Here is a 17194-nt window from a genome sequence, read left to right as displayed (position 1 = left end):
TACACACTATAGTGGTCGGGTAACCCAGGCCAGGTTAATTTTAAAATCTAAAGTTATGAGGGGGATCATTTCGGGGCTTTGAAATTGTATTTCGGAGTCCTTAACAAATTAATTTTAACAAATTTATATTTACATATTAATATTCTTTGGAAACCAAAAAATTTTTTATTGAATTTTTTTATGGAAAATTCTTCTTAAACACACCGTGACCTATGAATCGAAATTTTCATTCTGTCGTTACGTTTACAACATCAAGCTATATTTAACTCCTATTGTATGTATTCTTCATTGCCGTCTATATCGGCCCATATCCTTATAAATAAAGTCCCCATATAATCCAATGTCCTGAATTGATTTCTGGAACTTTTTCTTATCCAACCAATTCTTATCCGATGTGGCTGATATTTTGCAATACGGTTTCTTTTATGACCTCCAACAATTACTAGTACTAGCCGAACCGGGCCCGCTCCGCTGCGCCTTCTTAACACTCTTTTTAGGGTTGGGACACTTCGCCCTGAATATGTATATCGTATTCGTGCCACGGTAGCCTATGTCCGCCTACAACGCTGAACGCCTGCGTTCAAATCCTGGCGATAACATCGGACAAAATTTAAAGCGGTGGTGATCCCCTCTTAATGCTGACGACATTTGCCATTCATGGTCATGTAAAAAGTTCTCTACAAAGAGATGTCGCACTGCGGCACGCCATTCGGACTCGGCTATAAAAAAGTCCCTTATCATTGAGTTTAAACTTGAATCGGAATGCTTTCATTGATGTGTGAGAAATATGCCCCATCTCGGTTACTGTGTAATTTTTTACTCCACTCCCAAAAATCTTTATTTTGAGTCCTATATTATCGTATTGGTAAATATTTCCAGTTTAGAGAGACATTTGGCCCTTTTTGTAATTATACGCTTCGTGCTCTACTCTCAAATACATTTTATATGAGCCCCGTAATGACAGGTGCTCTACTTTCAAATACATTTTAAATGATGATAGGCAAATAAATTCAGTTTGAGGGTGGGTTAGACCCTAGGGACTTTATCCTTTTTGTAATTATACGCTTCGTGCTCTACTCTCAAATACATTTTATATGAGCCCCGTAATGGCAGGTGCTCTACTTTCAAATACATTTTATATGAGCCCCATAATGGCATGATAGGCAAATAAATTCAGTTTAAGGGTGGGTTAGACCCTAGGGACTTTATCCTAAAAATTAATATCAATTTCCCGAAAATCGATCAATTTAAACATCAAATAGCTTCTATATAATAGGAAGGTGTTTTCGGGTGGGGCAATTACCCAAACACATGGCTCTGCAATTGGATATCTAATTCGTTTTTTATACCCACCACCGAAGGATGGGGGTATATTCATTTTGTCATTCCGTTTGCAACACATCGAAATATCCATTTCCGACCCTATACAGTATATATATTCTTGATCAGCGTAAAAATCTAAGACGATCTAGTCATGTCCGTCCGTCAATAGAAATATTGAGTTGAAATTTTGCACAGATTCTTTTTTTGTCCATAAGGAGGTTAAGTTCGAAGATGGGCTATATTGGACTATATCTTGATATAGCTGCCATAAAGACCGATCCACCAATTTAGGGTCTTAGGCCCATAAAAGCCACATTTATTATTCGATTTTGCTGAAATTTGGGACAGTGAGTTGTGTTAGGCCCTTCAAAATCCTTCGTCAATTTGGCCCAGATCGGTCCAGATTTGGATATAGCTGCCATATAGACCGATCCTCCGATTTTGGGTCTTAGGCCCATAAAAGCCAGATTAATTATCCGGTTTTGCTCTAATTTAGGACAGTGAGTTGTGTTAGGCCCTTCAAAATCCTTCGTCAATTTGGCCCAGATCGGTCCAGATTTGGATATAACTGCCATATAGACCGATCCTTCGATTTAGGGTCTTAGGCCCATTGATGGCGCATTTATTGCCCGATGTCGCCGAAATTTGGAACAGTGAGTTAAGTTAAGCCCCTTGACATACTTCTGCATTATCGTACAGAGTGGTCCAGATTTGAATATAGCTGCCATATAGACTGATCTCTCGGTTTTAGGTTTTGTGGCCATAAAAGGCGCATTTATTGTCCGATTTCGCCGCAATATGGGACAGTGAGTTGTGTTAGGCCCTTCAACATCCTTCTGAAATTTTACTCAGATCGGTCCAGACTTGGATATAGCTGCCATATTGACCGATCTCTCGATTTAATGTTTTGGGCGCATTTATTGTCCGATGTAACCGAAATTTGGGACAAAGAGTTAAGTTAAGCCCCTCCACATATTTGTGCAATTTGGTCGAGATCGATCAAGATTTGCATATAGCTGCCATATAGACCGATCTCTCGTTTTAAAGTCTTGGCCCCATAAAAGGCGCATTTTTAATACAATTTACTGAAATTTGACAGACTGACTTATATTATGCTTTTCGATATCCCTGTCGTATATAGTTCAGATCGGTTTATTTTTAGATATAACTACTAAAAGACCAATATTTTGATATATACAATTGAACAATGACTTTTACTTTTTAGTATTCGGTCCAAATCGGAACATATATTGATATAGCTGCTATGGGGCATAAGGTATGAATTTTGCCCCGGATTTTGACGAAAAGTGGTTTACATATATACCCGAGGTGGTGGGAATCCAAAGTTCGGCCCGGCCGAACTTAACTGCTTTTTACATGTTTTGAGCACCTTTCGTTTGATCTCTATATTGTTGTGATTGGTCTATATTCCCATTTGGCGGGTTTTGGACGGCCCCGAGGCACCCAACCCCAACAATAGAAACCATGTTTTGTTTTGACTGTGAGAGTGCAATAAAAATTTCGAACGAATCGCATTACCTGTCTCCGAGATCTGGTGTCATTGAAAATTAGTGTAATGAGGGAGGGATGGCACTCAGACATTTCGACTCAAATATGGATATCAACTTTGTGCTGCACTCCCGAATACATTTAATGTGAACCCTATATTGTCATGGTCGGTAAATATAAACTGTTTGAAGGGTGTTTTGGGGCTGGGGCGGTCACCGGCACTTTGCCCTGAAAATAGATATCAAATTCGATCCCAAATACCGTTGATTTGACTTGCCCCCCAGCCCCGGAAAACTGAGAATAACTATGAGAAACAAAGGAATAGTAAAAACGGACCCCCCAAAGTTGACGACCTACGCAAACGAAAAAAGGACCATGATTTGCGAATCCGTACCTGGAATGTCCGCACTCTTTATAGAGAAGGTGCAGTATATGCACTGGCGGATGTATTAGAGAAGTACAAGGCAGATATAATTATACTATAGCTTTCATAACACGAGGCAAGAATTTGGCTGTAGATTTGTGGTTAGTCGGAGACTGAAACACCTTGTCTCCGGCTTTACTCCGGTGGATGAAAGGCTAGCCATAATGCGCTTAAAAGCCAAACTCTTCAACATCAGCCTTATTTGTGCTCATGCCCCGACGGAAGACAAAGACGAGCAGACCAAGGATATTTTCTACGAGCGCCTAGAGAGAGAATATGACCGCTGCCCCGCCCGTGACATTAAAATCGTTTTGGGAGATTTTAATGTGAAGATGGAAAGGAAAACATTTTTGTTCCAACAGTCGGAAAGTTTAGCCTCCACTAAATAACGTCCAGTAATGAGTTGAGGCTGATAGATTTCGCCTCGGCTAGAAACATGGTAGTAAGTAGCACCAGATTTCAACATAAAACACGAGAAACTAAATTGATCACGTTGTGATAGATGGAAGGCATTTATACAGCGTGTTAGATGTACGATCGATCCGTCGAGCAAATATAGATTCGCACCCGTTTGAACATGGCGAGGAAAGTACGATCTGACACTGCACGGAAGCTGGACATTGAAAAGCTGCAAAGCACTCCTTGTTCCTATGATATAATGGCGCAGTGGCAAACTATTGTCCACTCCATAGAAAATGCCTCGAAATCCGTACTTGGGTACCGGAAACCTCCTCCAAGATACCCATGGTACGACCAAGAGTGTCGAAATGCTACTGAAGCCAAGAATGCGGCATATAGAGCAACGCTGCAATCAGTAGTAACGCGCCACCTGAAGGAGAGTTATCGGGAGAAAAGGAGAGAGGAGAAACGTCTACTACGCAGAATGAAAAAGGAAATGGAAAGACGTGAGTGACAGCGAATTGAGATGTACAGGAGTCAGAATGAAGTCCGGAAATTCTACCAAAGAATTAAACATCAAACCGATGGCTTTGTTGCAGGCACATCCTCCTGCAGAGACAAAGAGGGAAATGTGGTAACTGACACAGATAACATGCTGAGGATATGGAAAGAACATTTTACCCAACTGATAGTGTCCGACGTTGGCGGCGATGAGGATACCGCAGAACCAATCCCTGATGATTATACACGTCCAAGTAGCAGTGACCCGACTGAAGAAGAACAAGGCACCAGGAGCCGACGGGTTCCCGCTGAACTATTTAAGACCGGAGGCGACACGCTGATACGGCATATGCACCAGCTTATCTGCGCAATCTGGCTTGAATAACGCATACCCCATGATTGGAACTTCAGCATACTATGTCCCGTACACAAGAAAGGAGACAAGACAAAATGTGCCAACTACAGAGGAATAAGTCTTCTCCCTATCGCATACAAGATACCCTCGAGCGTACTGTGTGAAAGATTAAAACCTAAAGTCAATGTGATAATTCGGCCCTAGATCTGGTAAATCCACCTTAGACCAGATATTCACCAAATCCTGGAAAAGACCCGAGAAGCACAAATCAACACCTACCGAAGCCGCCTTCGATACTCCTTTACATTCAAAGGTATTTCAAGACATGTCTAAGTTTGGTATCCCTGCAAAATTAATAAGACTCTGCAGGATGACACATGCTGAGGTTTCAGACAAGGAGACAGCCTATCGTGTGATCTTTTTAATATCCTGCTGGAGAAGATTAAACGAGATGCAGATGTGAATAGATATGACATGCTACTCGCCTTTGCCGACGACATCGATATCATAGGTCGGTCACCGGAAGTAGTAACTGCAGCCTTTGAAAGAATCGAGAGACAGTCAGTGAAAATGGGTCTGGCAGTAAATGGAGATAAGAAGAAATGGATGGTTTCAACTCCAAAAAAGCCTTGCACAACCTAGCAGATAAAGAAAATGGAGAAAGTTGGGAACCACAACTTTGAGATAGTCAGTAACTTTATCTATCTAGACACCGCAGAAACCGAAACGAATGACACCAGTTTTGAGGTTAAGCGAAGAAAAATACTGGCAAACTGATGCTACTTTGGACTAAGTAGACAGTTTAGAAACAAGGCCACCTCTCGACAGACGAAGATTACACTATACAAAGACACTGATACTACCCGTGCTGTTATGTGGTTCAGAAGCATGGATATTTGTGAAAGCAGATGAGGCAGTGCTTGGAGTATTTGAGAGAAAGATTCTTCGTTAAATATGTGGACCAGTTTGCGTTAACGGAGAATATAGGTGACGTATGAACCACGAGCTATATGACGACGATAGCATAGTTACACGTATCAAAATACAACGGCGGCGTTGGCAAGGTTATGTTGTCAGAATGGATGAAGAAGCTCCAGCAAAGAAGTCTTTTGAAGGCAAACACGGTGCTACACGCAAAGTGGGAAAACCAAAATGCCGATCTAGTGGTGGGAGACACCTCGAAACTTGGTGTCAGAGATTTTAGAATGAGAGCGGAAGATCGAGGCGCTTGGAACGCTATTCTACGTTCGGCTAGTGGAACAAATATTCTGCCATAGCCAATTAAGGTAAAACAATTGACATAATCGAAAAAATGTTCAGATTAGTTTGTTTGTTTGTCGGTTTGTTTGTTTGTTCGGCATAGACTCAAAAACGGCTGAACGGATTACCTTCAAATTTTCACAGATTGTGTAGGTTGGTCTGAAAGGAAACATAGGCTATATAATTTTTTGATATCGGATGGGAGCGGACCTTCCCCTTTACCCCCAAAGTACTACCCAACAAGTAAAAAGGCGTTAAGTTCGGCCGGGCCGAACTTTGGATACCCACCACCTCGGGTATATATGTAAACTACCTTTCATCAAAATTCGGTGAATATTTCATACCTTATGTCCCATAGCAGTTAAATCAAAATATGTTCCGATTTGGATTAAATGCTAATAAGTACAGTAGCTATATCTAAAAACAAACCGATCTGAACTATATACGACACGGATGTCGAAAAGCCTAACATAAGTCACTGAGTCAAATTTCAGTGAAATCGGATATATATATACGCCTTTTATGGGGCCAAGATTTTAAATCGAGATATCGGTCTACATGGCAGCTATATCCAAATCTGGAACGACTTGGGCCAAGTTGCAGAAACATGTCGAAGAGCCTAACACAAAGCACTGCCCAAATTTCGGCGAAATCGGACAATAAATGCCCCTTTTATGGGCCCAAAACCATAAATCGAGAGATCGGTCTATATGGCAGGTATATTCAAATATTTACCGATCTGGACAAAATTGAAAAAGGACGTCGAAGAGCCTAACTAAACTCACTGTCTTAAATTTCAGCGACATTTGACAATAAATGCGTCTTTTATGGCCCCAAAATCTAAAACCTAGATATCGGTCTATATGGCAGCTATATCCTAATCTGGACCGATCTGTATGATATTGCAGAGGTATGTCAATGGGGCTTAACTTAACTCACTGTCCCAAACTTCAGCAAAATTGGATAATAAATGTGGCTTTTATGGGCCTAAGACCCTAAATTGGAGGATCGGTCTATGTGGCAGCTATATCCAAATATGGACCGATCTGTGCCAAATTGACAAAGGGTCCAACACAACGCACTGTCCCAAAATTCATCAAAATCGGATATTAAATGTGGCTTCTGTGGGACTAAGATCCTAAATCGGAGGATCGGTATATATGGTAGCTATATCTAAATCTGGACCGATCTGAGCCAAACTGACGAAGGATATCGAAGAGCCTTACACAACTCACTGTCTCAAATTTCAGCTAAATGGGATAATAAATGTGGCTTTTATTGACCTAAGACCCTAAATCGGAGGATCGGTCTATATGGCAGCTATATCCAAATCTGGACCGATCTGGGCCAAATCGACGAAGGATGTCGAAGGGCCTAACACAACTCACTGTCCCAAATTTCAGCAAAATCGGATAATAAATTTGGCTTTTATTGGCCTAAGACCCAAAATCGGCGGATCGGTCTATATTGGGGCTATATCAAGATATGGTCCGATATAGCCCATCATCGAACTTAACCTGCTTATGGACAAAAAAAGAATCTGTGTAAAGTTTCAGCTCAATATCTCTATTTTTGAAGACTGTAGCGTGATTTCAACAGACAGACGGACGGACATGTCTAGATCGTCTTAGATTTTTACGCTGATCAAGAATATATATACTTAAAGAGTCGGAAATGGATATTTCGATGTGTTGCAAACGGAATGACAAAATGAATATACCCCCATCCTTCGGTGGTGGGTATAAAAATAAAAGTGGACCGATAGGGACAATATGGTACTCAAATGAAAGGTATTCAGGAGTAGAGTACGAATTTCATGTTAAAAATTGGGTCCAAGTAACTGGGGGCCGCTCCAACTCCCCCTAAAATAGTTTTTTTGGAGATCATTACAATATGGGACTCAAATGATAGGTATTCGGGTGTAGATTGCGAATATGGTCAGGAAGTAGAAATGGGCTTTATATTTTGTTGATTTCGGAAGTGGGCGGACCTTCCCCCATTACCCAAAAATACCGCCAAAATCAAAAGTGGACAGATCGGGACAATATGAGTATCAAATAAAAGGTATTGGAAAATAAAATTCGAATATGATATTAAAGTTTGGGTCTAAGTACCCATCGGGCCACCCCAAATGAAAGGTTCCCCCAAATGAAAGGTATTCGGGAGTAGATTGCGAATCTGGCATACAAACTCAGATCCCAGTACAGGGGATAACCTTACCCCCCAAAAACGCCTTAATTGAGCATATGACCCATCATGACTACATGGGACTCGGTTTTTTTGTTTGTTTCGTAGAATCAAAAACGGCTGAACTGATTTTCTTAAAATTTTAAGTTTGTCTGAAAGGAAACATAACCTATATAATTTTATACCCACCACCGATGGATGGGGGTATATTCACTTTGTCATTCCGTTTGCAACACATCAAAATATCCATTTCTGACCCTATATAAGACGATCTAGTCATGTCCGTCCGTCTGTCTGTTGAAATCACGCTAGAGTCTTCAAAAATAGAGATATTGAGCTGAAATTTGGCACAGATTCTTTTTTTGTCCATAAGCAGGTTAAGTTCGAAGATGGGCTATCCGGACTATATCTCGATATAGCTGCCATATAGACCAATCCGCCGATTTAGGGTCTTAGGCCAATTAAAGCCACATTTATTATCCGATTTTGCTGAAATTTGGGGTAGTGACTTGTGTTAGGCCCTTCAACATCCTTCATCAATTTGGCTCAGATCGGTCCAGATTTGGATATAGCTGCCATATAGACAGATCCTCCGATTTAGGGTTTTGGGCCCATAAAAGCCACATTTATTATCCGATATTGCTGAAATTTGGGACAGTGAGTTGTGTTAGGCCCTTCGACATCCTTCGTCAATTTGGCCCAGATCGGTCCAGATTTGGATATAGCTGCCATATAGACCGATCCTCCGATTTAGGGTTTAAGGCCCATAAAAGCCACATTTATTATCCGATTTTGCTGTAATTTGGGACAGTGAGTTGTGTTAGGCCCTTCGACATCCTTCGGCAATTTGGCTCAGATCGGTTCAGATTTAAATACAGCTGTCATATAAACCGATCCTTCGATTTAGGGTCTTAGGCCCATTAATGGCGTATTTATTGTCCGATGTCGCCGAAATTTGGGACAGTGAGTTAAGTTAAGCCCCTTGACATACTTCGGCATTATCGTACAGAGTGGTCTAGATTTGAATATAGCTGCTGTATAGACCGATCTCTCGGTTTTAGGTTTTGGGGCCATAAAAGGCGCATTTATTGTTCGATTTCGCCGCAATATGGGACAGTGAGTTGTGTTAGGCCCTTCAAGATCCTTCTTCAATTTCACTCAGATCGGTCCAGACTTGGATATAGCTGCCATATTGACCGATCTCTCGATTTAATGTTTTGGGCGCATTTATTGTCCGATGTAACCGAAATTTGGGACAAAGAGTTAAGTTAAGCCCCTCCACATATTTGTGCAATTTGGTCGAGATCGATCAAGATTTGCATATAGCTGCCATATAGACCGATCTCTCGATTTGAAGTCTTGGCCCCATAAAAGGCGCATTTTCAATCCGATTTCACTGAAATTTGACAGACTGACTTATGTTATGCTTTTCGATATCCCTGTCGTATATAGTTCAGATCGGTTTATTTTTAGCTATTACTACTAAAAGACCAACATTTTGATATAAACAATTGAGCAATGACTTTTACTTTTAAGTATTTGGTCCAAATCGGAACATATTTTGATATAGCTGCTATGGGGCATAAGGTATGAATTTTGCACCGGATTTTGACGAAATGTGGTTTACATTTATACCCGATGTGGTGGGTATCCAAAGTTCGGGAGGGTATCCAAAGGCCGAATTTTACGCCTTTTTACTTGTTTTTAAGTAAATTTGATCAAATTTTTTTCTCTAGAAAAATGTTTGATTTATATGTTGTCTAAGAAACTAAAAAAATATTTTCTTGTCGAATTTTCACTCCACCACAAGGTTTATTAAAAAATTTTATAAAGAGTTTATTGAAAATCTTAAAAATTTAAACCGCGTTTTTAAAAAGGATTATTGTCAAATAGCGGTTTAAAAACCTATAAATGTCATCATTTGTAGAAAATGGCCACGTTTTGCGAATAACGCTATACATTTGTTAAAATTGTGTTCTTTTTTTGATGTTTTTGTTAAAATTTGTCATGCGGATAAAAATCGACGAATCTCAAAATATTGGCATAAATGTTTTTAAGTATATGAGTCCACGCAAGACTAACTAAACATATATTTTCTGAAGCAAAGTTTGCGCAACAACAAATTGTTAAAAGCTCTTTTGGTCAAACTTACCTAATATGTAGAGTGTCTTGTAAGTTTTATGTTTATGACGAGTCTTGGAAGTTCCAATTCTGAAAAATATGGGATAAGGTCATTGATTATTTGTTTTATTGCAATTATTATTTTTTTGTTCATGGGAATCAATTAAAAGTTATGGTAGCCTTCAAACTGACGGTGACGGGTTCAGTTAATGCCATGTAGTTTTTATTACCTGACCTTCGGTAGGGGGCTGTGGCAGCCGATAATAAAGTGGTCCGTAGAGACCTAAATATAAGACTCTTTAGCCATGGCTTGACATAAATGCTGATCCTACATGTGCGTGTAATTAGTCTTTCTTTGGTGAATTTTAAGCATTGAGGAGAGTTTATAAAAATTAAAACTTTTCACCATTTTCTATTCTATTGCCTTTTTTCACTTTTTCCCTTACCTTCCATCAGACCCAAAAAGGTTATTATACCCTACAACATTACTGCGGTACAGAGTATTATAACTTAGTACCTTTGTTTGAAACACCCAAAAGGAAGAGAGCTAGACCCATTGATAGGTATACCGATCGACTCAGAATCACTTTCTGATTCGATTTAGCTATGTCCATCTGTCTGTCTGTCCGTCTGTCCATGATAATTTATGTACAAACTACAGGTCGCAGTTTTCATCCAATCATCTTAAAATTTGGTTTTTGGTTTTTTGGCCTAGAGACGAAGCCTATCGAAATTTGGCAGTAAGGATTTTCTAATGATTCTCGATGTTACTGGTGAATTTCATAGAAAATGGAAATCTTATATTGGGTTACCCAAAAAGTAATTGCGGATCTTTTAAAAGAAATAAATGCATTTTTAATAAAACTTATAATGAACTTTAATCAAATATACTTTTTTACACTTTTTTTCTAAAGCAAGCTAAAAGTAACAGCTGATAACTGACAGAAGAAAGAATGCAATTACAGAGTCACAAGCTGTGAAAAAACTTGTCAACGCCGACTATATAAAAATCCGCAATTACTTTTTGGGCAACCCAATATATAAAAAATAATTTGTGTTTGTTTGTAGGTTTGTTTGTTTGTATGTTTGTGTGTTCCTCATAGACTCAGAAACGGCTGAACCGATTTTCTTGAAATTTTCACTGATGGTGTATAATGATCCCGTGGTAAAAATAGAGTACTACATTTTTTGATATCTGAAAGGGGGATGGACCCTCCCCATTACCCTAATTTTCAGAAACCAATCACGAAAATATGGGACTCAAATGAAAGGTATTCAGGATCAGAAAACGTATCTAATATAAATTTGTCGGACCAAGTGCTAGGGGGATTACCCCAAGCCTCAAAACATCCCTAAATCGGACATATTTACCGACCATGCCAATATGGGACTCAAATGAAAGGTATTTGCGAGTAGAATACGAATCTGGTATCCAAATGTGGGACCAGGTTTCTGGGGGTCCACTTCTTCCCCAAAACACCCCCCAAACAGGACTTATTTACAACCCATGGGAATATGGGGCTTAAATAAAAGGTATTTGAGTGTAGAATTAGCTGATATCCAAATATGCGACCAAGTGTTTGGGGGCCGCCCCTTCCCAAAAACCTCCCCCAAAGGGACAAATTTACGACAATAGCTACATGGGGCTCAAATGAAAGGTCTTTGTGAGTAAAGCACAAATCTGATATCAATATTCGGGAAAAGTGTCTATGGGGCTACCCCACCCCCACACACCACCCAACACCCAAAACACCCCTAAATCGGACATATTTACCGATCATGGCAATATGGGACTCAAATGAAAGGTATTTGCGAGTAGAATACGAATCTGATATCCAAATGTGGGACCACGTTTCTGGGGGGTGGACCCTTTCCCCAAAACACCCCCCAAACAGGACTTATTTACAACCCATGGGAATATGGGGCTTAAATAAAAGGTATTTGAGTGCATAATTAGAATCTGCCATAAAGATTGGGGGGGCACCTCTCCCCAAAAACTTCCCCAAAGGGGACAAATTTACGACCATAGCCATATGGGGCTCAAATGAAAGGTCTCTGGGAGTAAAGCACGAATCTGATATCAATATTTGGGAAAAGTGTCTATGGGGCCACCCCATCACCACAACCCCACCCAAATAGGAAGTATTTTCTGACTTTTGCAATATGAGCTTCAAATAAGAGGGTTTTTAAAGTGGAACACGAATCCGATATATATTTTCAAGCCCAACTCACTGGGGGCCCAAAGTATTGGGGGGTAGAGTAAAAATTGATACCCATTTTCGGAAGCAATTTTCTGGAGGTCTACCCCTTTCCCAAAATACCCCACACACAGCAATTTTTTAGTGACATCGCAATATGGGGCTCAAATAAAGCTATTTGGGAGTAAAATACGAATTTGATATCCAAATGTAGGACCATGTATTTGGGGCATCACCCTTTTCCCAAAACACCCCAAAGGGAAAAAATTTTTCGGCCATGCCAATATGTGGTTCAAATGAAACGTATTTGAGATTAGAAAGCTAATTTGATAACCTATTTTTGGGCCATGTGTTTGGCGGACGCCTCATCCTGTTAACTCCTCTTAAGCCAATGGGAATATGGGGTTTAAATAAATGGCATTTGAGAGAAGAGCACGATGCTGATATTTTTTCTGGGCCAAGTATCTGGGAGTACACCGTACATCCAAACTTAAATTCGTAGACCAATAAAGATCGTATGGGATTCAGATAAAGGCACTTATATTGTTAAACTGTTAGTCAAGCGATATACTATTTTCGTAGCATGGTATTTCACTAAAAAATCTTTAATTGTCGAAAATAAATATTCCAAGGAAACTTTTGTTCCATATAAAGTAAAAGAAGGCGCAGCGGAGCGGGCCCGGGTCAGCTAGTATATATATAGGCTCCGCTGTGCTGTCTTTCACTCTATAATTTTATCTGAGCCCTTAATTGACACGGTCAGGAAAAAGGTACTGGTACAGCCTTTCAGATATTTCGCCCCAATATGGATGCTATATTGGTGCTATACTCCCAAATTTCATCCTTACATTGCTATGGTCAGTAAATATGTCCTGTATGGCGGTGTATTTTGGGTTGAGTTTTATACTCTACTCCCAAAAACCACATTTGAGTTAAATATTGCTATAGTCGGTATATATGTGTGGTTTAGGGGAAGTATACGGTGAGACGTCCCTGAAAAACTTGACCATAAAACAGATGTCAGATTTGAGCCCCTCAAAAAAAAAATATGAGCATCGTGCTCCACTCTAAAATTTCTTTTATTTGAGCCAATATTGCCATAGGTACAGAGAGAGTTTATAGGCTGAGCCGACTTGGCCTTAAAATTGGATATTAAATTAGTTTCCTTTTATCAAATACCTATTAGTTATTGCCATAGTAGGCAAACATGGCCGGTTTGAAGAGAGTTTTGAGGGAGGACCCTGAAATAATATAAACATCGTGCTGGACCACGATTTTGTTTGACCCTATAAAAACAAGCATTTTGAAGGAGGCATCTTTATAGCCAGGGTCTCGTTCAGATGCACACTAATTAAATTTTTTTGTATTGGTTATCTACATTCAAAATCAATTTTCAAAGCTACAACTTGGGACACCACATTTTTAAAGATCCGCAGGTCCTTCTGTGTCTATCCCAATTTGAGGATAAAAAGTGTGCTCTCCTGCCAAAGACTTTTTATTGGTGTCCTATTCTATCCTGATCGGCATTAATTTTTAATTCCTTGTTTTGGGTAGGATGGAGGGAGTGCGATTGCCTTCTGACACGTCTTTTCAATTGAATACAATATATTCTCGGTCGTCCAAATGATAGTTTGGTGTTGTTTTTATTGGGTGGAGAGGTTCGCTCACCCCGACGGTAAGACCCAGAAGACAATTTGTTTGAGTCGTTTAATGTCGAGATCTACATGTACGGCTGAATGGCAAGACGGCAGATTGGAACTCTACTGTAATAGAGCTTTCGTTTAATTCCAATATTATTCCGATCGAACTACAATACATGTCTGACTCTGTACCAAATGTGTATTCGAAGTCAACTCTCAAAGACCATTCATTTTATTCCCATTTGTGACGTTGGATATTCATCCCGTTTTGGAGGTTTTTGGAGTTGGAGAGGGCCCGTAGACACTTTGGACCAAATTCTTACAACAAATGTGTAATTAACTTCCAGACACCTTTCATTTCATACCCCTATGTTCCCGGCAAATATGCCATGTTGAGGGGTTTTTGGGTGGTGGGGCTCCTCAGACACCAAGGAATACATTTTTATATCAGCATTTTACTATACATTTAAATACTTTTCATTTAATATCCATATCGTCCCGGTCGGTAAATATTTCCTGTTGGGGGGATTGAGGGGATGGGAAAGCCCATCAGACACCAAGGAATACATTTTTATGTCAGATTTGTACTCTTCTTTCAAAAACTTTCATTTGATAACCATATTGTCCCAATCGGTATATATGTTTAGCTAGAGGGTTTTGGGGGGTGGGAAGGCCCCTCAAAAAGCAAGGAATAAATTTTTATGTCAGATTTGTATTCTGCATTTAAATACCTTTCATTTGATACCCATATTGCCCAAAGCAGTAAAAGTGTCCTGTTGGGTGGTGTTTTTGGGGGTGGTGGACTTCGTGACACTAAAGGTGACATTTTTTTACCAAGTTCGTACTCATGTCCGTTCGGGTGGGTTTTGAGATAGGTCGTCCCCCCAGGGTTAGTTGACCCAAAAATGTTATACCAATTTCGTGTTTTTATGGAACCATGAAGTGGCATACAAAATTTCGCTTAAATCGGTGCACACATCTCCGAGATCTTGAGTTTTGAATATTGTGATAAGGGGGAGGGTCCGCCCCATTCAAATATCAAAAATCGAAGGACCCTATTTTCACCGAGGGCGCAAACTCTACTATCTATGAAAATTTCAAGAAAATCGGTTCAGCCGTTTTTGAGTCTATAAGGAACACACAAACAAGCATACAAACAAACATTCAAACAAACGCAAATTGATTTTTATACCCTCCACAATAGGATGGGGGGTATACTAATTTCGTCATTCTCTTTGTAACTACTCGAAATATTCGTCTGAGACCCCAAAAAGTATATATATTCTTGATCGTCGTGAAATTTTATGTCGATCTAGCCATGTCCGCCCGTCTGTCCGTCTGTCTGTCAAATACACAAATAATTAGTGTAGGTCGGTTGGTATTGTAAATGGGCCATAACGGTCCATGTTTTGATATAGCTGCCATATAAACCGATCTTGGGTGTTGAATTCTTGAGCCTCCAGAGTGCGCAATTCTTATCCGGTTGGAATGAAATTTTGCACGACGTGTTTCGTTATGACATCCAACAACTGTGCCAAGTATGGTTCAAATCGGTTCATAACCTGATATAGCTGCCATATAAACCGATCTTGGGCCTAGACTTCTTGAGCCTCTAGAGGGTGCAATTCTTATCCGATTGGAATGAAATTGTGCACGACATGTTTTGTTATGATATGCAACCATTGTTCCAAGTTTGGTTCAAATCGGTCCATAACCTGATATAGCTGCCATATAAACCGATTTTGGGTCTTGACTTCTTGAGCCTCGAGACCCCATAAAGTATATATATTCTTGATCGTCGTGACATTTTATGTCGATCAAGCCATATCCGTCCGTATGTCTGTCGAAAGCACCCAACTTTCAAAGAAGTAAAGCTAGACGCTTGAAATTTTGCACAAGTACTTCTCATTAGTGTAGGTCGGCTGGGATTGTAAATGGGCCATATCGGTTCATGTTTTGATATTGCTGCCATATAAACCGATCTTGGATCTTTATTTCTTGAGCCTCTAGAAGGAGCAATTCTTATCCGATTGGAATGAAACTTTGCATGACGTGTTTTCTTATGATGTCCAACAACTGCGTTAAGTATAGTCCAAATCCGTCTTTAACCTGATATAGCTGCCATATAAACCGATTTTGGTTCTTGACTTCTTGACTCTCTAGAAAGCACAATTCTTATCCGTTTGTAATGAAATTTAGCACGACATGTTTTGTTATGATATCCAACAACTGTTTCAAGTATGGTTCAAATCGGTAAATAACCTGATATAGCTGCCATCTAAACCGGTCTTGGGTCTTGTCTGCCTGAGCCTCTAGAGTTCGCAATTCTTATCCGATTGGAATGAAATTTTGTACGACGTGCTTTGCTATGACTTCCAATAACTGTGTTAAGTTAGGTTCTAATCGGTCTATGACCTGATATAGCTGCCATATAAACCGATCTTGAATCTTGACTTCTTGAGCCCCTAGAGGGCGCAATTCTTATCCGATTTGAATGAAATTTTGCACGACGTGTTTTGCTATGATATCCAATAACTGTGCCAAGTATGGTTCACATCGGTCTATAAACTGATATAGCTGTCATATAAACCGATCTGGGATCTTGACTTCTTGAGCTTCCAGAGGGCGCAATTCCTATCCGATTTGGCTGAAATTTTTCATGACGTATTTTATTATAACTTTCAACAACTGTGCTAAATAAGATTTAAATCGGTTCATAACTTAATATTTCTGCCATCTAAACCGATCTGGGATCTTGATTTCTTGCGCCTCTAGAGGTCGCAATTATTATCCGATTTGCCTGTAATTTTGTACGGCGGATCCTCTCATGACATCAACATACGTGTTTATTATGGTCTGAATCGGTCTATAGCCCGCTACAGCTCTCATATAAATCGATCTCTCTATTTTACTTCTTGAGCCTCCAAAGTGCGCAATTTTTATTCGAATTATGCTGACATTTTACACAGGTCTCCAACATATAATTTAATTGTGGCCCAAACCGGACCATAACTTGATATCGCTCTAATAGCAGAGCAAATCTTTTCTTTTTTCTATTATCAAGGTGGAGGGGTAATAAAGATTCGGCCCGGCCGAACTTAACACGCTTTCACTTGTTTTAAATTAAATCAGGTTGCCATATTAAACTATTTTCTGCGCTAAAGGACTAATTTGACAGTCTATATATTTGATGCGGTGGTGATAGCTCTTACTATTACACGATGTAAAACTATTGAACAAAATAGTGTTGGCCAACAGCACGTCGTTTGGTCTTGTC

General features: G+C 39.8%; 1 protein-coding gene across 5 annotated transcripts in view; it reads right to left on the bottom strand.

The window, feature by feature from the left end:
• The window catches only part of LOC106093497 (tyramine/octopamine receptor), a 559402-nt gene that overhangs the window by 536750 nt on the left and 5458 nt on the right, over positions 1-17194 (bottom strand). For 4 of the 5 annotated variants that reach the window (XM_059360301.1, XM_059360300.1, XM_059360303.1 and 1 more), the window contains one exon: positions 10111-10169. The gene's annotated coding sequence lies outside the window, so the exon portion shown is untranslated. Of the gene's footprint in view, positions 1-10110; positions 10170-17194 lie in introns of those variants that run through there. The other variant, XM_059360304.1, reaches the window with a different exon arrangement.

Source organism: Stomoxys calcitrans, chromosome 1 (assembly GCF_963082655.1).
Source record: "Stomoxys calcitrans chromosome 1, idStoCalc2.1, whole genome shotgun sequence".
Lineage (NCBI taxonomy): Eukaryota > Metazoa > Arthropoda > Insecta > Diptera > Muscidae > Stomoxys > Stomoxys calcitrans.
This window is presented reverse-complemented; position numbering and strand designations above follow the sequence as displayed.